Raw genomic sequence first — 27,971 nt, forward strand, 5'->3', positions numbered from 1 at the left:
GAAAAATGATAAAGTGTGTATGTAAAGAATGCTTTGAGTATAATGATAAGATAGGGATTAAATTATGAATTGTAGGAGTTTGATCAACTAAGTAGTCTATCACTTATAGTTCTTGCACTCAATTAATTAAGAGGAAGTTTAGAATATCATGTTAATTTAAGTCACAAGACACATTCAAGTTACTTTTTGAGTTGTATTAGAATTTCTGATTATTAGCATGAAAATCATTGATAGATGTTGAGAATTGAGTCTGGAGAATCTTATCCACCTTAAAAAGATGACAAAAACCAATTAAAAAAATAGAAGATCGACAAAATGGTCATATATGGTAAAAGGACTGGAAAAGAATGGAAAAAGAATGAAAAGAATGTACAATCTGGAAAAAAAAAAGAATGAATGAAATGAGACCGTCAATATAAAATCAAAAACTAAAAAAAGAAGGAAAATGGGATAAGTTCAGAATCAGTACTTGAGTTTTCAATTAATCTTGATATGGTGAGCATGGCTAACATTATGAAATGATAGTATTCTTATGAGAAGTTGATTTTCACTGAGCACAATGAAAAACTTGATATATAAACTTATACTCTGATTTAATGGATAAAGAACCTATTTGATTGTTGGCTTATATGATTCGGCTTTAGGTTTTTAAAATCCCACTTCCTCATCTTAATTCTACTCATTCATACTTGACTACACAAAGGATTGATTTCTGAAAAAAGATTTGAACATTGAGAATTGAGAATTACTTCATGCATGTTTTGCTCGGGACTAGCAAAATACTGGTTGGGGAGTGTGTTGAGCATCAAATATTACATATTTTCTCCCATTTATATCTTGGTTTTATGAACATGATAATGCTTAATGGAATATTTTATACATGTTTGTGTTGCAAAGTGAATCTAAGAGCTTATATTGAAAAGAATGCTAAAAGCATGGAATAATGCTCAAGAGTCACCAAGGCAAAGGATTGATCTTAAGAGACCAAGAATGAAGAATTCATATGTCAAAGATCCAAGGAAACCAAGTACAAAGGATGAAGAAAGAATGTGAAAGACTTCAGAATCCGCAGCAGAAAACAGACAAGTTCTATCCAACCGAACTTGCACAAAACAGTCTAGCGACAAACGATGGAATTCAAAAGCTAATTCGGTTCAACCGATGAAAATTTTGGTCTGGCCAAACCCTACTTCAGTCCAATCAAAAATAGGATTCGGTGCAACTGAAAGTGCACAAAAAACTCTAGTAAAGAACGATGAATTTTGGAGTTAATTCGGTTTGATTGAAAGTTAATTTGGTCTGACCGACAACTTAAGTTCTTTCTGACCAAACCCTCCTCTATCTGACCAAAATCGAATAACTACTAAAAAAGAATCCTTTCCAAGTTTGGACTCAACTTCAGGCTTGACTTTGGTCCGACCAAAGCGTAACGCGGAAAAGCTACGAATTACGTTTGAGGCAGTTTCCAAAAATTCCAAGTCGATGCGTAAGATGGGGATTCACAACTATAAATAGGAGTCCCTAGGATGTTCCTAAGGATTATCTAGGATTTAAGGAGAGAAGCAAAAGGGTGGGGAGCCACCGTTAAGAGTTTTTTTTCTTCTTCCTTAGTTGTTTTCATGTTTTCTTTAAGAGATTTTGGTTCAATCATGTCTATGGTTAACTAAACCTCTTAGCCAGGGTAACGAGGTGAAGCTTGTAGTGTGATTGGGATGTTTACTTTGCTTTGATTCATGTTTATATTGAACTTCATTGATTTTTTAATTAATTTTGTGGAATATTTTCAGGTTTTCATGGTTTGTTGTGGCTCAAATTACAATAGATGTTGCGATAGCTTTGAATATCTTCTTTTCCAATTTGAGATTGTGGAATTGGTAAATCTTGTTAATTGTCATCGTCTCCTGGGCATGGTTGGGTGATGGAATCCCTTCCAATCTTCACAATTCTCTTCCATTGAGGCCGGATCAATGAGAAGTTCAAAAAATTGATCATCTCTTCTTCCAACTGGATAAGATAGGACTCTAACTCCAATTGTGTTTCCTGAATCAAGTAAGGTAGCATCTCAATTGCTACAAGTGGATCCTTAGCACCTTAGTTCTCACCTTTCAATTTATAAGTTTTAATTACAATTGTCACAATTAATCTCTCTATCAATTCAGATTTAGATATTCTTCTAGTTCTACTTTTAGTTACTCTTATAAACGTACAAGATTTGTCCCTATGGATTCGACCTTAGTCTCACCGAGATTATTACCACATCGCGATCTACACTTGGGGTTGTGAACATCAATGGGTGAGTCCAACTCAGGTGGTTCCTAAGAAATCCAAAATCACCATTGTAACCAATGCCAACAATGAACTCGTGCCAGCTAGAGTTACTACTGGTTAAAGAATGTGCATTGACTACAGAAAATTGAATACCATTACAAGGAAGGACCACTTCTCCTTGCCCTTCATTGATCAAATCTTAGAAAGGTTAGCTAGTCATTCTTATTACTGCTTCCTTGGTGGGTATTCAGACTACAATCAGATATAGATAGCCCCTGAAGATCAAGAGAAGACAACGTTCACATGTCCCTATGACACATTTGCTTACCGAAAGTTGTCATTTGGACTATGTAACGCCCCTGTCACATTTCAGCGATGTATGTTGAGTATTTGTTTTGACAAGCTAGGAGAATATTTAGAGGTCTTCATGAATGACTTTCTATCTTTGGTCCATCCTTCAGCGAGTGCTTGAAAAATCTGAAAAATGTGCTGAAGCAATGTGATGAAAAGAATTTGGTGTTGAATTGGGAAAAGTGTCATTTCATGGTTCCCAAAGGAATTGTTCTTAGACATATAATTTCATCAAAGGAAATTGAGGTGGACAAGGCCAAAATCAATCTTATCTCTAACCTACCACCTCCCAAAAGCATATGCGATGTGCAATCCTTCCTAGGACACACCGGATTCTACGGATGATTCAAGAGGACTTTAGTCACCTTTCTCAACCTTTATGTAATCTACTTCAAAAGAATGTACCGTATGAGTGGACTAAACAATGTCAGGAAGTTTTTACTAAGCTCAAGGGCATCTTAACTACCACACCTATCATGCAAACACCAGTTTGGAGCATCCCTTTTGAGAGCATGTGCGATGAATCTGACTATGCTATTGGGGCAGTGTTAAGCCAGAAAAAAGAGAAAAAATTCTATGTTATTCATTATGCAAGTAGAACTCAAAACTCTACCCAAATGAACTACTTTACTGCAAAAAATGAACTCTTAGTCATAATGTTCGCTTTGGACAAATTTTGGTCTTATTTAATCGGATCCAATATCATCATCTACACTGATCATGCGGTGTTGAAATATCTTCTTTATAAGAATGATGTCAAGGATGAATCCTTCTACTCCAGGAATTTGATTTAGAAATAAAAGACAAAAAGACAGTAGTGAACGTAGTGGTTGACCATCTCTCGAGACTCAATCTCCCCGATCCCTTTAAGACGACACCCATGAATGACATGTTCCGTGATGAACAATTGTTCAAACTCTCCCAACTACCTTAGTTTGCTAATATTGCAAATTATCTTGCTACGGGTTTCACGCCGACACATTGAACTGCACAAGATAAAAGAAAATTTTTAACAGAGATACGTAAATTCTTCTGGGATGATCTATATTTGTTCAAATACTACCCAGACCAAATTCTAAAGAGATGTGTACCAGAAAATGAACACTAAAGTCTCATCTCCTTTTGTGACTCCCAGGCCCGTGGTGGTCACTTTTCCACTAAAAGGATCATGGCTAAAATTCTACAATACGGCTTTTACTGGCCCACTATGTTCAAGAATACTCATGAGTTCTACAAGGCTTGTGAGCATTATCAGAAACTGGGAGTGTTGTCCCATTGAAATATGATGCCGGTGAATCCCATTTTGATGATTGAAGCATTTGATTGTTGAGCCATCGATTTCATGGGACCATTCCCCCAATCCTTTGGGAATTTATACATTTTGCTAGTAGTAGACTATGTCACTAAATAGGTTAAAGTGATTCCATGCCGAAACAATGACCATCGTATAGTCGTTTGATTCCTAAAAGAAAATATCATTTCCTAGTTTAGAACACCCTAAGCCATAATTAGTGATGGAGGTTCACACTTTTGTAATTGGCCATTTGAGAATTTAATGAAGAAATACGGCACCTCTCATAAAGTGAGCACTCCATACCACCCGCGGACAAGCAAGCAAGCTGAGATTTTCAATAGAAAAATTAAACAAATACTCAAAAAGATGGTTAACCCTAGCCATAAGGATTGGTCAATCTATTTGACTGATGCTTTATGGGCATACAGTATAGCGTTTAGGACCCCCATTGGAATGCCTCCCTTTAGACTCGTCTATGGGAAGACTTGTCACTTGCCTATAGAGTTGGACCATAAAGCCTACTGGGCTATCGAAAAACTAAACTTTAACATGGACAATACTGGCTCGCTATGTAAACTTCAATTAAATGAACTCAAGGAAATCCAAAATAACGCATATGAGAACTCGAGAATTTACAAGGACAGGATGAAGGTGTTCCATGATAAGAACATCCTTCGAAAATCATTCTTGAACAGTCAAAAAGTCCTTTTATATAATTATCGGTTAAATCTTTTTTCGAGTAAACTCCAATCACATTGGACTGACCCTTTCACTGTTACTAATGTCTATCCTCATGGGGCCGTCGAGATAAAGAATCTTACAAATGGCAATATTTGCAAAATGAATGGACATCGTTTAAAGCCATTTTTTGATAAATTTGATTCAGAGGATATGTCCATACCTCTGCTTGATCTTGTATATCAGGATTGACCTCCTAATCTGATGGAGGTTTAGTTAGATTTATTGCTTTCATAGGATTTAGGATTAGGATAGTTTGCTTTTAGTTTATCTATCTTTTTTGCTGACCCATCTTCATGTTGAGATCCTTGGCAAAGCCTCAAATTTTCTTCTCCAGGTACTATCTTTCCATCACTACTCCATTTCTTTCCGTTGTCTCATATACATTGCATGCTTATTTCTTTTACATTGAAAACAATGTAGATTTTAGGTTGTGGGGTGTGGATTAGGTAAACTAATCAGTGTTTTCTTAGTCGTTGAGCAAAAAGTCTGAAAATTTTCAATTTTTCAAAGTAAAAACTTATTTGGAGATCAATAGTTTGTGCTCTTAAGAATGTTTTGAGTATACTAATAAAATAGAGATTGAATTTTGAATTATTAGAGTTTGATCAACTAAGTAATCTATCACTTATAGTTCTTGCACTCAATTGATTAAGAGAAAGTTTGAAAATCATGTTAATCTCACGTTCAAGCTACTTTCTGTGAGTTGTGTTAGAATTTCTAATTATTAGCATGAGAATCATTGATAGATGGTAAGAATTGAGTTTGGAAAATTTTATCCATCTTAAAAAGATGAAAAGAACCAGTTAAAAAATAAAAGATCGACAAAAAGGTCATGAATAATGAAAAGACTAGACTGAAAAAGAATGAAAATGAAAAAATGTACAGTCTGAAAATGAATAAAAGATACCGTCGATATAAAATAAAAAACTAGAAAAAGAATGAAAAGGGAATAAGTTCGGAATCAGTACTTGAGTTTTCAACTAATCTTGATATGGTAAGCATGGATAACATTATGAAATGATAGTATTCTAATGTGAAGTAAATTGATTTTCACTGAGCACATTGAAAAAATTGATATATGAAACTTATGCTCTGATTTAATCGATAAAGAACCTATTTGATGGATTGCTTGTATGATTCGGCTCTAGGTTTTCAAAATCCCACTTTCTTGTCTTAATTCTCCTCATACATACTTGATTGTACAAAGGATTGATTTCTGAAAAAGGGTTTGAACATTGAGAATTAAGAATTACTTCACGCTTATTTTGCTCGGGACTAGCAAATTGCTGGTTGGGGAGTGTGTTGAGTGTCAAATATAATGCATAATGGTATATATTATGCATGTTTGTGTTGTAAGGTGAATCTAAGAGCTTGGATTGAAGAGAATGCTAAAAGCATAGATTTAATGCTCAAGAATCACCAAGGCAAATGATGGATCTTAGGAGACCAAGAATGAAGAGTTCACATGCCTAAGATCTAAGGTAACTAAGTACAAAGCTAAATAAAAGACACAAAAGACTTTAGAATCCGCAGTAAAAAACAGACAGGTTCGTTCCGACCAAAGTTGCATAAAACAGTCCAGCGACAAACGATGGAATTTAGAAGCTAATTCGGTTCGGCCGACAGTTAATTCGGTCCAATCGAAATGCAGTTCGGTCCAACCGAAAGAACGATTCGATGTAACCAAAAGTGCACAAAAAGCTCTAGCGAAGAACAATGAATTTTAGAGTTAATTCGGTTTGACCGAAAATTAATTTGGTCCAACCGACGACTTAAATTCAGTCTGACCGAACCTAGCTCGGTTCGACTAAAATCGGGCAACTACTAATACAGAATCCTATCCAAATTCGGACTCGACTTCAAATTCGACTTCTGTCCAACCGAAGGTGACTTCGGTCCGACTGATGCGTAACGCGACTACATAAATTAAGATACTTTCGCGATTGGATTGCGGAAATTCCAAGTCGATGTGTAATGTGGAGCCTCACAATGCTAAATTGGAGTTCGTAGGGCATTCCTAAGTATCAACTAGGGTTTGAGGAGTAGAGTAAAAGGGTGGAGAGTTGCCACTAAGAGTGTTTCTTCTTCTTCCTTGTTTTTTATATTTTATTTAAGAGTTCTCAGTTCAATCATATCTATTGTTAGCTAAATCTCTTAGCTAGGGCTAAGAGGTGAAGCTTGTAATGTGATTAGGATGTTTGTTTTGCTTTGATTCATGTCTATATTGAACTTCATTGATTTCTATTTGATTTTAAGGAATATTTTCAGTTTTCAATGATTTATTGTGACTCAAATTACAGTAGACGTTGTGATAGCTTTAAATATCTTCTTTTCTTATTTGAGATTGTGGGATTGGTAAATCCCGTTATTTGTCATTATCTCCTGGGCATGGTTTGGTGATGGAATTCCTTCCAAAATTTCACAATCCTCTTCCATTGAGGATAGATCAATGAGAAGTTCAGAGATTTGATAATCTCTCTTTCCAATTGGATAAGATAGGACTCTGATTCTAATTGCATCTCTTGAATCAAGTAAGGTAGCATCTTAATAGATACAAGTGAATCCTTGGCACCCTAGTTCCCACCTTTAAATTCACAAGTTTTAATCTACAATATCACAATTACTCCAATTATTCCAGATTCCTAATTTAGTTCTTCTTCTGGTTGTAATTCTAGCTACTTTCAGAATACAAATGAGATTAGTCCATGTGAATTCGACCTCAATCTTACCAAGATTATTACTACATCGCGGCCCTACACTTGGGGTTGTGAGCACCTAGATCGGGAGCAAGAGAGTATTCGAACCCAATGGTTAACAATCCTAAGTGTAGAGTTGTGATGGAATAATAATTCGGTGAGACTGAGATAGATCCATGGGGAAATTGGTGAGAACACACGTAGAACTAATTAAGTTGTCTAGGATTTTAATCTACCGAAATAGAAAGGGTTTCAAACGAATTAATAAAAACAACTAAGGATCCAGGAATTCTTAATCAATAAACTTTGAACTTAATTCGTCTTCTCAAGTTAATAACTCAACAAAAACTAGATTTCAATCCGTTCTAATCAAAAGATAACACAATAATATCAATTATAAAAATTCAACATAAATTAGAATCATGATATGCTTGATCTCTCATGAAGATCTAGTTAATCACATCGAAAGGAATTAAAGTATCAAATGTACCCGAAGGCAACATAGATCAATCAATTTTAAGAATTAATTCCTTACCTAATCTAAGAATTCAATCACATCCAATCACAATTTAACATAAAAAACCTAAAATTTTTACTAAAAATGAATTAAATATTAAATATGAATTAAAAGGTTCATCCCTTAACCTTAGTTAAAAGATTAGCCAAGCATGACTAACATCTTAAATAAAAGCAAAAGAAAAACTTGAAAAAAAAAAATAGAGCCGAAGGATTGAGGATGAATGATGATTCCTTAAAAGCTCCACTACCCTTTGGTTTCTCTCCTAAGCCCTAATTTTTATGTAGAATAGCTCAAAACACATCATTAAATAGAAAATTCTAAACCGACTTCAAAATTCCGTACTTTTGATACACTTCGGTCGTATTGATGATCATCTTTGGTCACATCGAAGTTTAGCAGAATCCAGCTGAATATTCTTTCGATTGTAGTCGAATTTCATTAAAATGCATCTAAAGCCCTTGTCTTCTTTCTATTACACTGAACTCTCCTTCAATGGTATTAAACAATCGAAGCAAATTAAGTCTCAATTATAGTTGAATTAAGTCTGAAAATCACTTTTCTTGTTAGACTGTTTTGGTCACTTTCGGTTGGACCAAATAAACCTCAAGTAGGACTGAATGATTTGTTATTAGACTGTGTGATTATATTATTTATGTTATTTCTTTTATTGGACTGTATGATTTTTCAGAATTTCCTCTTTCTTTGGTACTTTGTTTTCTTAAATATTTGGCACTTAACTCTTCAATATTATCCTCTAAATCTCTAATTCTTCATTTGATCATTCTTTGGGCTTTAATTCTTCCTTTTGAAGCATGATTTCATCATTAGATTTAAAATCATTCACATGTAAATAAAAATAAAAAATTTTAAAAAAACATATTTAATTAGATTGATTAATCACTTAAATGCAGGCAAAGCTAATGCAATTACAAGGATAAATATGCAATATTCAGGCATTATAAAACCCCGAACCAGCATTTTGCTAGTCCTGAGCAAAACATGTGAAAATTTTCAATTCGAAAAAATAAATTCCCAAAAGATGCAATCTTGCAATCTCCATTTTAAAATAAATAACCATAAAATGGAGAAAATGGAAAGACATGAAGAGAATACCATGACATAAGGGACGTCGATGTTCCTACAGTGCACTGGGAAGTTAGATGTGGCCCACACATAGAGATTCTTAGCTGAAATGGTAGATTAAGTGAAGATACCCTCGTTTCAACGCTGAGGTCTTAGTATCGATTCCCAAGTGAGGTGTGGCCAACAATGGGATGTGCTATAATGAGCTAACAAAAATAAACATAAAACAATTTGTCCCATGGTCCGTCAGTTTTACAACTTATTTTAAGACATCGAAAAAAAAAAAAAAAAGAGAGGAGGAATTATGAAACAAAAAGTGAGTATCAAAAAGAGCAGGAAAAGTGGGAAAGAAATAACTACTGTTGAGACCTTCTCAGGGATACCTTGGTGCTTATATGTCATCCAAGATCTTTATAAAAACACGAAAATTGGATACCTTGATGCTTATATGTCATCTAAGATCTTTTTTATAAGGTGAAAACACGAAAAAGGTAGCCTGCCACAAAACTTCTGCGTATGTTTCAACGGTGGCCATTCAATCTGTATTGTTTTCTCTCGAACATCATAATGGCCCCACCTAGCTTTCCAGTGCAGCGACTTTCGCATGCCTTTCTCGGGCAATACGGGTCCTGACCTAAGCATCCCCTTTGTTCGATTACGCTGCCCTCGTGTTAAGGCTTGCACAATCTGGTTACCCCTTGTGCCCCACTGTGTGATGATCTAAACCGTTTGTTTAGCTTCTATATGGATGAGAGATATCCATGGGCCCCTTCTGCCCCATCGTGTGATGTTTAAACCGTTTGTTTAAGTCTCTTCTATATGGATGACAGATATCCGTGGGCTTGATTTCCAAATACATACATGTACCCACCGTGTGATTTTCTAAACCGTTCGTTTAAGTCGCTCCTATATGGATGAGAGAAATCCATGTGCCTGATTTCCAAATATATTTGCGGAGAAGGGATTTAAAAATAAAAGTAAAGTTGCATGTGATTATTTCTCCAACCATATCTTTTGACAGTTCAAAGAAAGAGGTGTTTTGTCGTTACACGTAGACTTCACCATCTTGACATGTGGCTGACGTTCCTGTATATCAATTTGCCTCTAATTCTATCGGATTCGATGTCGACTTCGAATGCAGGGTGTCACCAGACCATTGGCCGGTGAACAGCCAACGATCTTATCTCCAAGCTGGTTGCCTACGGACACACACCACCACGACCTTGGTGTTGCGTTGACATTGCAAAGGTCCATAGGCCCACTATGATGTATGTGTTACGTCAATAGGGTCCATCAATTCTACGGAATCACGTCAATAGGGTCCATCAATTCTACGGAATCATTTTAGGGCATGAGCTGCAAAATGAAACAATTCCACATCTCAAGTGGACCACACCACAGAAACCAGTAAGTATTGAACTCCTACCGTTTTCGGGGACAATGACGCCCACGGATGGAATCTTTCAGTGGCCTACCATGATGTTTCTTTGCCATCTAACCTGTTCATAGGGTCACACAAACCTGGATAAGGGGAAAACGCAAATATCAGCTTGATCAAAAACTTTCGAGAAGTTTTCAATGATAGGCATTCAATTCCCACTGCTTCATGCGGTGTGGTCCACTTGATGTTTAGATCTGCTTATTTTTTGGCTCATGTCTTAAAATGATCTCCTAAAATGAAAGGAAGTTGTGGATATAACACATAGAACGTGGTGGGGCCACAGAAGTTTGCCATGTCAACGCCGGCACGCCGCATAATCCTCTTCTCAGAGCATTTTTCTGTAGAGTCCGGATCCTCTGTTATCTGGTCAACAGGGATTTCCTGTTACCCTGATGGTTTGGCATCCGAAGCTTTATTTTGTTTTTTTTTTTTTTAAGGATCCCCAATCTTCATTTCTTCCAATAGTATATTCAAGGTACATTTGGTTGTGACCTAATTTCATGATAGCTCTTGATATTTCGCTGTCATGATTGTATTTTATCCATAAATGATTGCCCAAAATACATTTTTTCTTTTTCTTTTTTTCTTTTTTTTTTTATAACATACATCAATCTCATATACGATAGTATATGCTTGATTTTGACAAAAATCATGATATTTCCTAATTAATTGATTGAATTTAGCACAACATATCACTAAGTTTTAGTGATATTTGGTGCACACACCTATAAATTTTTAACCAAAATATGATTGTAAGGTATGTAAATTTTATTATCAACTAATGAGGCGTGCAAGCTAAAAACAACAAATAAAGACAAAGTACAAAGCCTAAATTAGAAATATCAATAAGAAGAGGTATGTGAGGGAAACAACTAAGCAAGGCCCAGCAAGAAAGCTTGCGTAGATCAAACCTCTTAAATTGGTTTTATGTAATATAGAGCTCATTAGGACTTGTTTGTTCCTCCCACTTCTATGACAATGTAATGTAAATAAGTTATCATTAATATTTTGGCAATGTTTTGTTATGAGATCTTATATATTTACATGAAACAAAGGTTCGATTGATCGACCACCATAGTCAATCAATTAAGTGAGCCTTGAATTATACAAATTTGTCTTTGTACAATTTTGTACCGTCTTAATCGATTGAAGTCTTCCCTCAATTGATCGATGAATTTCAAAAATTACTTATAAACTCTCTAAATAGTCTTAAGCATGTTCGATCTCTCGAACATGGAAGATCAATTGATCGAAGATGTGCTTGATCAATCTCGATCGATCGACAATGCGCACAGTTTTGCATAATTGCACGAATTTTTTCCTATTCTAAGTGCAACACTTTATATTTGGGTGTAATTGTAGGATTAGGGTATGTTAATTAATGGGTAAACATTTTTAGGATTTGGGGAGGTGAAAATGAGGGTTTTCTGACATTCTAAATGATTCCATCTCTTGTAATCTTGCTTTCATAGTGATTTAATGTCTCTTTGTGCTGTAGTTTTAGAAAGTGTCCTTATTTGTCAATACGTGTGAGTGTTGAATCTGTCAGTCCAAGTGAGATCTTAAATGAAGACATCATGACCAAGTCTCAACAAAGATGAAGACCATAATCAAGCTTAAACTAATAAACCATAGCCTCATCATCCCACAACAAACCTTATCAGGTATATGCCCCCATATAATCCCAACTTACCTATAAAAAGAAATTAAAAATCTCCTAGTTAAGTTGGTATATAATGTACAGTGAGTATAGATGGAAGAAAGAAACAAAACTTGAACTATTACAAGTCCTGCTCGAGTACATCGAACTGCAATCAAGGGAATCTTCGATAATATCGAACATCGTTTGATATTATCGAATGTACACCCATTCTTTCCAGTAATAAAAAGAAATTGTAAGTGCTATGGTTTCTTGTAAGTGCTATGGTTTCTTGTATAAGACCTATATCCTAGTCCGTATTGTTCCGTCAATTCTCGCTATCCTTCCTGTCAAATTCCGACAACTTACGACCTATAATCAACGTTTGTGCACGACCCTAAGTCGTATCTCATAGATTTGAGTCAGCTTAATCTGAGACTTGTACCATTGCGACCGCACTATCACCACGGTTCCAACGTCGTTTCTTGCATATCGATCTAATACCTTGGCCAGGAAATGTAGGCCGGCGTTTGGTTCGAGAAAAACGCCGCGCGTTGCAAAACCTAAGAGAATCTCTACAACATGTCACCTCAATCCATCAATCAATCCCATCAAGAGTCAAGTACATGTTAAGTACACCATCACCTCACACCCATCCCCAAGTAACCCCTAAAGTCAAAAAGTTCTTACACACCCCATACCTTTCTTACACCAAAAACCATAAAAGTTAAAAAGCTCTTACACTCATCACTCACCACATCCATCACCTCTCTCTCTCTCTCTCTCTCTCTCTCTCTCTCTCTCTCTCTCATTTCTCAAATCACTTTCCCCAAGCAAGAAAAAATCATACGTTCAAGCCTCTCCAAGCCCTCCCAAGCAACAAGTGTGGCCCACTTTCCCACTCTCTTATCTCCCATCTCAACCATCAAAACTTCATCTCTTTCGTTGGGATCGAAGCCAATGAGCAAAGGAAGCCAAGGGAGCAAGAAGAAGGCGGTGGGTGATCTTGAATTTTTGTCTTTCATTCATTTCTTTTGAGTTAAGGGTCCATATATGTGGGACCCACTTTGATGTATGTTTGTATATAAGAGGGGCCCATAGTGGCCGGGGCCCCTCCGTCATCGCCGATCTCTCTCCTTCTCTCTTTCTCTCCCTCTCTTACTTTCTCTATGATTAAATGGCTCACCTATGATGTGTGTATTTCATCCATGATGTCCGACGAATGGGCCACCTTGATCTCGGTTGGGGCCTAAATGAGCGGACGGTCACATGGGCCCGGCCGAGGGGGAAAAATAAATGTCAGCTTGATCCAAATCTAGTGGCCCACTGCATGGGACCACCATGATGTATGAGTATCATCCAGCACCGTCCAGCTTGCTGGACGGTGGATGGATGCAAGATATATGTTTTATATATACATATATATGTGTGGTACATATATATTTTAATATTATATTATTTTATATTATATAATATAATATATATATATACACTAGTTATGTATTTATGCATCTGTGCGTGTGGGCCCCATGTGGGACCCACCTGTTTGAACTGATTGGCTGATGTGCCGCTGCTTGTAGGGTATTGACACCACCAGCACTAACGGCCCCACCATGGCATGTGTTTCAGCTACAAGCTGCTGTGTACGGCAGCAATCCGGGACCCACCGTGATGTATATGTTACATCCTAACCGTTCATCCGTTGAGAACGGTGGGTCCCCACCATGCATGTCACGTGTATTTCCACGCCGTGCACCCCCTCTCCCCATTTTGCAACGGCAGCAGCTGATGCTGCTGACGTCAGTGGACAGGCCGGCCCACCTTCTATGGTGTATGGCCTTGATCCAAACCGTCCCTCCATTGGTGATCACGTATGGGGCCACACTGCAATGCATTGTCCAGGCCGTCCAGGGCCTGGACGTTAATGCTTTATTAATTTAATAATAATTATTTACACACATATATATATATATATATGATATGTGAGGGTGGGCCCTACGTGGGACCCACCTCTACCCTCTCATTAATGCACAAAAGCGGCTCTGCAGATGTATAATATATATTTTAATATTATATATATATATATATATATATATATATATGATATGATATGATATGATATGATATGATATGTGAGGGTGGGCCCTACGTGAGACTCACCTCTATCTTTTAATGCAGTAGGGTTGCACGTCAGTGAGCTCGGCAGGCCCTACAGGGATGTATGTGTTTTATCTACATGGTTGCTGTTTGGGTAGTGGGACCCACCATGATGCATGTGTTGTATCCATGTCGATCAATCATTTGTGAGATCACTTTACGGCATGGGAAAAAGACTGAGTCAGATCTAAAGTTCAGGTGAACCCCGCCATTTAAATAGTGGACCTTGACATACACCGTTCAAACTTCTAAGGGCCATGGTAGTTTCCAATTAAGCTGATATTGTTTTCACTTCATTTATCTCTATGTTACTTATGAATAGGTTGGATCTCAAATATACATAAGGGTGGGCCCGATTTGATATACATGAGACTCATCGGTGCAGCCTATTTGATATACATGAAGTCCATTGGTGTAGCCCATATAATGCGGCCTACGTGATGTGGCCCACTTGACATAAGAGGCCCATATGATATATTTGAGGCCCAAGTGCGAGGCCCACCCATTGTGCATTCGAGGCCCGATAAGATGTATGTCGGCCCATATGACGAGGCCTATGCGACGTAAGTGAGGCCCATCATGATTGTCTATGAGGCCATGGGGCCACTATATGTTTGGTCCTATGTAGGTCACTCCTTAGGAGCAATGTTGGTTAAATGTCTACATTGATAGGCAACGATGGTTGGATGCCCATATTATGACCTTCCCTTAGGCCTTATTAGGCCCATTCTCATCATTCCCTCAGTGGTTTAACCGAAATAAGTAGGCCCCATTTGCCATAGACGGATGGCTCCGTGTTATCAGATTTGGTATAACCACGGCTGAGTGCCGATCTTTATACTATGATTGATCGGCTGATCATCTATGGACCCCGCTTTGTTTATCTACTGATTATCGGAACTGATTATCGACCCTGATTATCGGTGTCGATTATCGATGCTGATTATCGGTGCTGATTGTCATGACCGATTTATCGATTCCGATTATTGACTGATTCTAATTGTCATGGCCGATTGCCGATTAACGATTGAGGCCGATTATCATAACCGATTGTTGATTTCCAATTGACGTGACCGATTTGCCAATTCTGATTATCGATCGATTCCGATTGCCATGACTGATTTGCCGATTTTGATTATCGATCGATTTCGATTGTCATGGCCGATTGCCAATTAGCGATCAAGGCCGTTTATCATGACCGATTGCCGATTTCGATTGACGTGATTGATTTGACGATTCCGATTATTGATCAATTCTGATTGTTATGGCCGATTGCCGATTAGCGATCGAGGCCGATTATCGTGACTACTTGACGTGACCGATTTATCGATTCTGATTATCGATCGATTCCGATTGTCGTGACCGATTTGCCGATTTCGATTCTCAAGGCCGAGTATCGAGGCCGATTTCGTGTGTTGATTCCAATTATTGAGGCCGATTCCGATTGTCGAGGCCCATTGCGATGTATATTAGGCCCGTGGGAGTGGCCCATTGCGATGTATATTAGACCCGTGAGATGTGACCCACTTGATGTATATGTGGCCCATGAGTAGGGCCCATCGCGAGGTATATTAAGCTCTTGAGTGAGGCCCATGGTATTGTATATTTAGCCCTGGTGTGAGGCCATGAGTCTACTGTATGTTAGGCTCTATATGGGCCATTCCTTGGGGGCAATATTGGTTAAATGTCCACATTGTCAAGGTTGATTGTCGATACCAGTTATTGATACTGATTATGAGTATGTGATCGCATAGCATCATGATACATGCCCATACGTATCATCTGCATGTTTGTTATGAGATGTGGTTGACCATTGCATATGTCATTAGGTAAGTTGTTATGAGACTCCCTGATAGGCGGATGTTATCTCACATAAGCGCACGATATGCGAAGGATTGGTGCCTGACTGGATTGTATGACTCATACATCTTACATTGTGTGTTGTGATTACTATACGACCTAACGACATCAGGGCCGTAGCCTCCACAGGCATATCGTGGATGGCCAGATGGGACACCGAAAATGTTTGGTTTAAGCATCGGGCTGCCATAGATGGCCCTCGGTGAAAATTCCTAAAACCCTATTGGTACCAGAGGATGCCCCAACGTCGAGACCAAGTGGATATATATGAGCGCCCGAGTGCTGGATACCAGGAGGTCGCGTCTCCCACTATGTCATGGTCGGTTGGGAGGGCGTGCGGCCTTACCCGCCCAAGGGAGTAGGCATAGCTAGGCTGAGTTTGACCAGCTCAAGGAATGGGTCCGCTATCGACGAGCCGGGTAGGTATTGGCAGACTACTGGCCAGGCGGATAGTGAGATCTCTTCCACTTACCTAGTTGTGCGCTTGATGGGGCGGCAGGTGGTGTGGAGTGTACTAGACCCCGGTGATGATCCCAAAGAGGAACTGTACTAATACGTGGACTTATTGAGCAGGAATTGCATACTCATTCATTCATTCATTCACTATCCACTCGGGCTGGTGGCGCGTAACTAATTGTTACGTGTACCTTCGCATGGTCAGGATTTCAGTTGGGCGCGCGACTAAGTTGAGATCAGGAGTTTACCACATTGAGTCTGACTATCTAAATTCAGATATGAGACTAGTTTGGATAGAAGTCCTTGTGGTGGACCCTGTAGCCTGTGATACTACATATTATCATCCCGACTTCACACTCCAGCATGGTCATTCCATTCGCACCGCATACTTCATTACATCCCCGATATATGGCATTTTGGGTTACTGTGTTTCTGCATTTATTTGGTCTAGGTACGGCTGACGGTATTCGTGAACTAATCAGGAATTGTATATTGTATTGCATCTACGACATCTGATATTTGGCTCTTTAGGACTCCTTATTTGCATAGCTGATCTGTATTGCGTACTCTGATATTGTTTGACTCATGGACTTGTCGGTATTTCAGCTTTACTTTTATATCATATGATTCATGATCTTATCACTACTTTTTTATTATATGATTGTGGCATTGTGTTAAATACTTGGCACTTACCTTACACACACTTTCACCACCTTCTAAGCTTTCTATAAGCTTATGCACGATGGATGCGTGCAGGTAGCGTTAGGTCGCAGCAGTGTTGAGCTTGGAGCATGCAGCGGACTTCTGGAGCTTTGATTTTTTTAACATATGTATTTCCCTTTCAGCACTGTATTCAAATGTTTATATTAGTGGATATGTGATGATGATGTTGCCTTTATGACTTGGGTATACTTGTGGTTATGCTTCTTACGAGTAAAATGTACATTGAAAAATTCTTCTTATAGGATCCCAGGATCGGAACCTGGCATATGGGCGCTGGGAGCCGAGAATGGGGTACTATGGAGGCTGTCGGCACCAGATTCGGTGATCGGGATTCCTGTGAATCCGATTTTCGGGTTTGGGGCGTGACATCTAGCGCCTATTATTGTCAAATTTTGTAGTGCCAAAACCTCTTGGAATCTATGTCATGTGTAGTGCATCTACATATTCAAGATAAGGCATCTCATGTACAACGACAAAGGTCTTTACCTCAAGAACTTCAAATGCAAGGTTACATGTTCAAGTTCAAGTACAACACCAAGTGTGATTTCAATCTTTCAAGCTTTAAAGTTCAAGTTTTCAAAGCTTCGTCCAAGTTAAGACAAAATTTCTTTACTTTGATCTATAAGCTCAAGCTTCATTGTATTACAAATTTAAACTTCAGAAGTCTCAAGCTCAAGATTCATCATATGATAAGTTAACAAGCTTCGTGAACTTTAAAGAACATCTATCAACTGAAGCAAAAGAAGATTCAAAGTTCATACATTACTTACAAGGTATGAATGATCCTAGATTGACCATAGGGTAGGTCATTTTGAATATATAATTTAAATTGGGTAACTTTTTAAGTGCATTGACTGTTTCTTGACTAGTCCTAGTACTGGCTCGACCAATCCAAGAATTCCTCGACCAGTCCTAAGTTTGTTACTGATTTTCAGAAATTTTTGTTAAAGCCTCGACCAGTCCTGGAGACTGCTCGATAGGTCGTATGAACAGTACTCAACCTGTGCTCGACCAGTCCTGCAGACTCGACTCAAAGTCCAGCAACTAAATTGAGTTCCACACGACCAGTCGTGGATAGGACTCGACCAGTTGTAGAGGCTACTCGACTGATCGAGCAGACCCTATGACCAGTCGTGGAACAACCTTATCTTATCACGCCTAAACTTTCAAAAGTTTGTTGGTCCTACGACCAGTCGTGCCGACCTCAAGACCAGTCGAGAGTGCGATTTCTACAATTATAAATAGAGCACGAATTTCAGAGTTTTATATCCAATTCAATTTAAATCAATACGCCACTCTGAGAGATAAGTTAGTGATATTCTTAAGCTATTTAGTGCTCATTTTATATTCTCTTTAATTAGCTTTTTGCATTTGATTTTGTATTTTGCATTCCAATTTTATTTGAAAGAGGGATTGAGGTATTCCCGTTTCTTAGAATCAAAATCAAATCAAGCTAGCCCAAGGTGTTTTAATTTAAAATCTATTTAGAACCTAGAACCATTTTATAAGACAATGTGAACATTAAACTTCTACTCCGATTTGGTTCTACCGAGCTGCAGCAAAAGGAGAATATCCAGATAAGTATTTTACAGTTTTGTAAATTCATTATTTTAGTTTCATTGAGATTGTGCCAGAAAAATCTCTTTTTTTTCGTTTGTCTGAGGTGATCCAGAAAACTCAGAGTGTGGGGTTGAATTGTGTAAGCCCCTTAAAAGACACAATTGTGAGGGTTTTAGGTGAACCTAGAAAAACATATTTTCATAGTGAACGCTAATATCCACTGTGTGAGGATATTAGGAGTAGAGTAGCTGTGTGGCTGTTTTTCTAAACAGTTGGTGTACACATAAGCGAACTACTATAATTTCTGGTCTTGTGGTTGATTGATTATTTCTTTTCGTGGATGTTTGTAATTTCCCTTTTTGCATTTGTTGAGAATGCTGCAATTTTTTTATACAAGTGTGAGAATGTTGTAATAGCTTAGTTATTTCCTTTATTATTTATTTCTATATTCCTCTATATTAGTTTGAGTTTTTTGATACACAGACCATTTTAGAAATCAGGTTGTCCTACCATAAACCTTTGGTTTTTGGTGTAAGGATGTCCTTAGAACAACATCTATATCAACCTCTCAATACTTGTACTCTTGAGGTTGTATTTAATTTCAGCATTGTGAGATTTTTTATTACTATCAGTATTTATATTTGTTTAAATTCCGTTATTAATTTTTTAACTTGGCACAGTCCTATTCACCCCTCCCCCCCCCCCCCCCTCTATGACTTAATAGCTCAGCCTTTTCAAGTGGTATCAGAGCCTAATAGCTCGTTTTAATTGTTATTTCTTTTAGATTAATTTCCTGAGCTAATCGATCTGAGCTTTGTAAGATGTTAAATTTTGATAGTCTTTCAGTCACTAGGCTTCCACCATTTGATGGCTCCAACAATGCCTATTGGAAAGCCAGAATGAGGATTTTCTTAAAATCCATGGATGAGAGCGTGTGGCAAGCCACAGTGACTAATTGGACCCCTCCTACCACTGAAGTAACTGGTACCGATGAATTCAAAACTAAGAAAGTCACACCTTATTTTTCTAAGACCACTCTTCAGAAAAGTGAGAGTAATGCCAATGCAAAGGCTCTAAATGCAATCACTTGCACACTATCACCGGATGAATTCAAGAGAATTATTTCCTGTGATACTGTAAAGCAAGCCTGGGATATTTTAAAAATGACACACGAGGGAACAACAATTGTCAAGAAATCCAAAGTCCAAATCCTCACAACTAAATTTGAGGAAATACGTATGGAAGAAAGTGAAACTTTCATGGACTTCTATACAAGACTAAATGACATTGTTAACTCTATGTGGGGTCTCGGTGATAGAATCCCAGAAAGCAAAGTCTGTACAAAGATACTGCGCTCACTACTTGAACGGTTCAATTCAAAGGTGACGACGATCCAGGAACTTCGTGATATGGATAATATGAGGGTAGAAGAATTAGTTGGCTCTTTACAGGCTTATGAGTTAACTTTTAAAGCTCCTAAAGGTAAATCAATTGCTCTTAAATCTTCTAAATGTATTTCTCAAGAAAATAGTAGTAATTCTAATTTAAAAATTTCTGAAGATGATATGACCCTTTTAGCTAAAAAGTTTTATAAGATTTTCAAAAGTAAAAAGAAGGTTGATTTTTAAAAACCTAATGAAAAGAAAAGATCTAAATCCAAAACTTGAAAATCTTTAAAAGACAGTCAATGTTACAACTGTCATGAATATGGGCATCTAGCAAACAAGTATCCTAAAAAGGACAAACCTAAAAAGAAAGGTATGTTGGCTACTTGGGATGAATCTTCCAGCTCTGAAGCCTCTTCTGAATCAGAAGATTCTGAAACCGAGTCGGGTAATGAAGTCAAAGCCCTTATGACTCTACTCAAGTTCACTTTTTTAGATTATGATGATTCAACTAGTGAAGAAAATCTGAATAATGATCATAAAAATGAAGAAGATCTATAAGATGCTTATAATGCCATTTACAAGGAGAGTTGTAAAATTGTTGTTAAACTTAAACTTCAGAAAGAGAAGTTTTCAAAACTTAAAGAAAATTTTGATTCTCTTGTTTTAGAAAAATCTCATATTTTATACTATTTTGAAAAAACTAAGGGCGACTTAGATTTCAAAACCTCTCAAGTTGAAAACTTAAAATCTGAAAACGAAAAGCTAAAACTTGAAGTCTCTTCAATCTTGAGTTTAAAATACACTTGGAAGTATGCCCAAGGTGATCTTAAGTTAGAAAAACTATTATCCGGGTCCAGAAAATATGACGACTGATCTGGATTGAGCTACGACAAAAGTATTCCTCCCAAACATAAGAATACTCCTCCTAAGTTTATGAAAGGAGAGTCTTCAAACTCAAAAGGGAAAAGTCTAAATCAAACTTATCCTAAAAATGCTAAAACTTCTCAATCCTTAAAACCTCCCTTTATTTGAGAATGTTTTATATGTAGAAGGGTTAAAACACAACTTATTAAGCATTTTTCAAATATGCGATAATAATCATAACGTAAAATTTACTTACTTAAGTGTGAAATTTTAAATAAAAATGGTTCTATAATATAAACTGGTCACAGAACATCTGAAAATTGCTTCAGTGTGAGTGATTCAAGCTCATCTAATCTATCGTGCTACATGGTCCATACTGATGAGACAGAATTATGGCATAAGTGCCTAGGGCATGTACACCACCGCAACTTATATAGATTGAGCAAAAGAGAGTTAGTAAGAGGCCTACCCAAAATACAAAAAATAGATAAAATATGTGGCGAATGTCAGATTGGCAAGCAAACAAGGAGTTCTCACAAAAAGGTGGACTCCAATGCCGCATCTAAACCACTCGAACTCCTTCATATGGATCTTATTGAACCAACCAGAACGGAGAGTAGAGGGGGCAAGAAGTATATACTGGTAATTGTTGATGACTTTATCAGATATACGTGGGTAGTCTTCTTAAGAGACAAGTCAGAAACTCTCGATGAAGTAAAAAGGGTACTTAGATGTATCTAAACGGAAAAAAGATCTCAAGTCTGTATGATCTGTAGTGATCATAGATCAGAATTTAAGAATAGCAATTTTAAGAAGTTTCATAGTGATCAAGGAATATCACATGAATTCTCTATGCCCAAAACACCACAACAAAATGATTTAGTAGAAAGAAAAAATAAAGTGCTTCAAGAAATGGCAAATGTAATGTTAAATAGTATGAAGCTTTCTAAAAATCTTTAGGCCGAAGCCATAAATACTGCGTGTTATATAATTAACCGCGTTTATACTAGAAAATCAAATAGTAAAATGGCTTATGAAATGTGGTTTGATAAGAAGCCTACTGTCAAATACTTTCGAGTTTTTAGCAGCAAGAGCTACATTTTACGTGACCAAAATAAATATAGGTAAATTTGACACCAAAAGTGATGAAGGCGTATTTTTAGGGTACGCTCTGAATAGTCGAGTGTATCGAGTTCTTAATAAGAGGACTGGTGTTATTCAAGAGTCCATCAATGTGGTTATTGACAATCACTTAAATAAACTTGTCTCAAGTTCAAAAAATGATGAAGTACTTCTAATTGATAAACCAGACTCTTCATCAAGACAACATAACACTAAACTGAGGACTGTTAAAGGCCATCCAACTAATCAGATTCTTGAAAACCCTCTCACTGGTGTGCGCACTCATAAACAGTTAAAAGATATGTGTAATTACGTATGCTTTACATCTCATATAGAACCATCTAACGCAAAAGAAGCTCTTACTGACGAAAACTGGATAGTGGCGATGCAAGAAGAGCTCAATCAATTTGTTAAAAATGATGTTTGGTACTTAGTTCCTAGACCGTAAGATAAACATATTATCAGAATAAAATGTATTTTCAAAAATAAGTCTGATGAACTTGGTAATATCATTAAAAACATGGCTAGGCTGGTTGTACAGGGGTACACTCAAATTGAAGGCATCGATTATGATGAAACCTTTGCCTCAGTAGCTCGTCTTGAATCAATTAGACTATTTATATCCATTGCATGCTTTAGAAAGTTCAAAATATACCAAATGGATGTAAAGAGTGTTTTCTTAAATGGCGATTTGCATGAAGAAGTGTATGTTGAACAACCAACGGGTTTTGAAGACCCTAAGAATACTGATCATGTCTATCACCTAAAAAAAAGCTCTCTACGGTTTAAGACAAGCTCCCAGGGCATGGTATGAAAAGTTGACTAAGTTTTTGCTTTGTCATAATTTTCTAATGGGAAGTGTTGATAAGACTCTATTTGTTAAGAAACATAATGATGACATTTTAATAATACAAATTTATGTTAATGATATAATTTATGGATCTACCTATGCTAACATGATTGTTGAGTTTGTAGATCTTATGAAATCTAAATTTGAAATGAGCATGGCTAGAGAATAGAATTATTTTTTAGGGTTGTAAGTTAAACAGCAACCTGATAGTTTCTTTATCTCTCAAACCAAATATGCTCTGAACTTAGTTAAAAAGTTGAGATTTGAGAATGGGAAAAATTTTGATACTCCTATGAGTACTAATTTAACACTCCCAAAGGACTCTACAGGTAAGAGAGTGGATCCTAAATTGTATCGGAGTATGATAGGTAGTTTGTTGTATTTAACTGCGAGCCAACTTGATATTGCATGTAGTATAGGGATTTGCGTTAGATATCAATCTGACCCTAAAGAGTCACATTTAACTGCTGTTAAGTAGATTATGCGATATGATGCAAGTTCAGCAAATCTAGGTCTTTGGTATCCACATTATACTAGTGTTCAATTAGCTAGTTACACTGATGCTAATTAGGTTGGTTACATTAATGATAGGAAATCAACCAGTGGTAGTTGTTTCTATGTTGGGAACTATTTAGTTTCTTTGTAAAGTTTTTAAAAAAAGTTCCTTATCGCTCTCAACTGCTGAGGCTGAATACATTGCAGCAAGTAATTCATGTACTCAACTTGTATTGATGAAAAGAATGTTAAGCGATTATGGAATTGCATAGGACTCTATGGTTCTATATTGTGATAATTCTAGTGCTATTAATATATCTAAAAATTCCATTTAGCATTCACAAACCAAGCAGATTGACATTAGATATCACTACATTCTTGAATTAGTGGAAGAAAAGACAATTTCTTTGGAATATATTCCGACCGAGTCTCAACTTGCTAACATATTCACAAAATCGCTTTACAAAAGCAGGTTTGCTAAATTGAAATTTGATTTTGGTATGTTTAATTTGAATTGATAAATTACGTATTTCTGTATCATAATGTATATATTTGTTAGTTTAAATGTTTAAATTTCAAAATTTTATGAATATTGCATATTTTGGGTTGTGCACGACCAGTCGATTGCATACTCGACCAGTCGTGGCACAACCGGTCGAGCATGTACTCGACCAGCCATGTAGTGTGAGTTAGTGCTTTATTTGAGGGAAAAACTCCTTTTTTCTTCATTTTGGGTTTCTTCTCCAACGGGTCCTAGGTCGACCGGTCGAACCCATCTCCTATTTCTTCAAGGTTAGTACTTTGTTTTCGTTTTCCTTATAGATTCAATTTCTTAACACCCCTTTTTATCATTAGTGTGATTTATTTTTTGATTCATAGTGATTTTTGGGGTTTTCTTCTCAAAAATCTAATCTAGTGAAAACTCACTCTACTTCTTTTGCAATCTCTTTGTTCTTTGATTTCTTTGTTGCAAATGGAAGGTAGATCTAGAAAGAAAAGTTCTCATGGTCCTTCAACTTCTAGGTCAACTCCTATCACAGTGCGCCACCTTCGGTCACCCGAAAATGATCCATCTTATGTGCGGGATATTAGGTTACGCCATATTATAGTTAAACGACCTATTCATGTTGATCATCTAGCTCCGTTTGATATCCTTCCTCTCCTCCAATCTGTAAGATGGGATGACATTCTACATCGGGGTGGGTCGGCATACCGATCCATTGCGTAAGCTATGTATGCATGTATTTTTTATTTTTCTACTGAAAATCTGACGTTCATTATTGCAACTAGAGAAGGTTTTGTTGAAATAGACCAACATCTTATTTCTGGTCTAATGGACATACCTGTCAATGATGAAGGTATTCCCATTAGCACTCTAGTGGCAAAACCATCTGAATCTGAGAAGCGTATGCTTACTAGAGTTTTGTGCAATATAAATGCGGAATGGAGTACTAATGGAAATGTGCTTGCCTCAAAGTATTTGTTACCCAGATACAAAGTCCTTCATAGGATATTCATTTCCAATGTTTATCCTCGTTCTGATAACAAAACCAAACTCACTACTTTCATGGTTCAGATTCTTCATTCCATCATATCTGGTACCTTTGATTGTTTTCCTTCTTTGATTTGTCATTGCATCATTCAATTCCGTCTTCATCAAGGACACAGTGACATTCCCTTCGCCTATCTTATGACTGTGTTGGCTACCCAAATTTTAGTAGTTATGCCTGTTGGAGAAGCTCCGATTCAACACCTAATCTTCAACAATTCCAATATAAACAAAATGAATTTGAGGTTGGCCGCAGGCCAAGTGAATGTGGGTGTTGGTGGAGCTGATGCTGCAAATGAAGAAGTAGGTGATTTACCACCCGATGACACCATTATGGATGATATTTTTGATGAGATCGAATCTGATTCAGTAGATGATCTTGATTATCAGTCATCTGACTTTGATGCGCGGTTGCGCTCACTTAAGGAGAAGGTAGAAAACATAAATGTGTCCCATGATTTGCAATTCAAATATATGGGTAAATATTTTAGGCGCCTTAACAAGTGACTTCATCAACTTGATCCTACCGTACCTGCTTCTTCTTCAGGTTCTGATTAGTATTTGTTTATCTGGTTTGTAATAACTTTTATGATACTTGACTTTCTTTTGTTTTATGGGTTGAACTTGGTTGAACTTGGTTAAACATGGTTAATCATGCTTGAACAATACTTGTTTTAATATGTTGATCATTTATTCCTCATTACTCTTCTTATTCTTCCTTATTTATCCACTTTTTATTCCTTTTGTTAGTTCCTTTCTTTGTCATATTGTGACAAAAGGGGGGAGAATTTTATCATGCTTGTGATATGTGGCATGTGGATTGTGGATAGGTATACATTTTTTTTTATGTCAGGGGGAGTAAGTAGTTTTGTTGGGGGAGTAGATGCGAATTGTTGTGACCTATTGATAATTGGTGCATGATTCTTTATTGTGCGTATAATGCTTATGTTATGAAGTGTGTTTTGTCACTAATTTGACAAAGGAGGAGATTGTAAGTGTTATGGTTTCTAGCTCCTATTATTGTCAAATTTTGTAGTGCCAAAACCTTTTAGAATCCGTGTCTTGTGTAGCGCATCTACATATTCAAGACAATGCATCTCATGTACAAGGACAAAGGTCTTTACCTCAAGAACTTCAAATGCAAGGTTACATGTTCAAGTTCAAGTACAACACCATGTGTGATTTCAATTTTTCAAGCTTCAAAGTTCAAGTTTTCAAAGCTTCATCCTAATTAAGACAAAGTTTCTTTACTTTGATTTACAAGCTCAAGCTTTAATGTATTAGAAATTCAAGCTTCAGAAGTCTCAAGCTCAAGATTCATCATATGACAAGATACTAAGCTTCGTGAACTTTAAAAAACACCTATCAACTGAAGCAAAAGAAGATTCAATCTTCATACATTACTTACAAGGTATGAATGACCCTATATTGACCATAGGGTAGGTCATTTTGAAAACATAAGTTAAATTGGGTCACTTTATAAGTGTATTGACTGTTTTTCGACTAGTCTTGGACTAAGTTCGACTAGTCCTAACACTAGCTCGACCAGTCCAAGAATTCCTCGACTGGTCCTAAGTTTATTACTGATTTTCAGAAATTTTTGTTAAAGTCTCGACCAGTCCCGGAGACTGCTCAACCGGTCGTATGAACCGTGCTCGACCTGTGCTCGACCAGTCCTATAGGTTCGACTCAAAGTCCAGCAATTAAATTGGGTTCCACATGACCAGTCGTGGACAGGACTCGACTAGTCGTGGAGGTTACTCGACTAGTCAAGCAGACCCTACGACCAGTCATGGAACAGCCTTATCTTATCGCGGCCAAACTTTCAAAAGTTTGTTATCCTACGACTCGTTGTGCCGACCTCAAGACCAGTCGAGAGTACAATTTCTGCAATTATAAATAGAGCACGAATTTCAAAGTTTCATATCTAATTCAAGTTAAATCAAGACGCCACTTTGAGAGATAAGTTAGTGATATTCTTAAGCTATTTAATACTCATTTTATATTCTCTTTAATTAGCTTTCTGCATTTGATTTTGTATTTTGCATTCCAATTTTATTTGAAAGAGAGATTGAGGTATTCCCTTTCTTGGAATCAAAATCAAATCAAGCTAGCCCAGGGTGTTTTAATTTAAAATCTATTTAGAACCTAGAACCATTTCATAAGAGAGTGTGAACATTTAACTTCTACGTTGAACTTCTACTCCGATTTGGTTCTACCGGGCTACATCAAAAGGAGAATATCCAGATAAGTATTTAATAGTTTTGCAAATTCATTATTTTAGTTTCATTAAGATTGTGCCGAAAAATCTCTTTATTTTGGATTGTCTAAAGTGATCCAGAAAACTCAAAGTGTGAGATTTTTGAATTGTGTAAGCCCACTTGAAAGACACAATTGTAAGGGTTTTAGGTGAACCTTGAAAAACCTATTTTCATAGTGAACTCTAATATCCACTGTGTGAGGATATTAGGAGTGGAGTAGTTGTGTGGTTGTTTTTCTAAACAGTTAGTGAACACACAAGCGAACCACTATAATTTCTGGTCTTGTGGTTGATTGATTATTTCTTTTTGTGGATGTTTGTAATTTCCTTTTTTACATTTGTGGAGAATGTTGTAATTTCTTTTATGCAAGTGTGGGAATGTTGTAATAGCTTAGTTATTTCCTTTGCTATTTATTTCTTTATTCCTCTGTATCAATTTGAGTTTTTAATACACGGACCGTTCTAGAAATCAGGTTGTCCTACCATAAACCTTTAGTTTTTGGTGTAAGGTTGTCCTTAGAACAACATCTGTATCAACCTCTCAATACTTGTACTCTTGAGGTTGTATTTAATTTCAGCATTGTGAGATTGTTTATTGCTATCAGTATTTATATTTGTTTAAATTCCGCTGTTAATTTTTTAATTTGGCACAGT

This window comes from Magnolia sinica, chromosome 14, assembly GCF_029962835.1.
Source record: "Magnolia sinica isolate HGM2019 chromosome 14, MsV1, whole genome shotgun sequence".
NCBI lineage: Eukaryota > Viridiplantae > Streptophyta > Magnoliopsida > Magnoliales > Magnoliaceae > Magnolia > Magnolia sinica.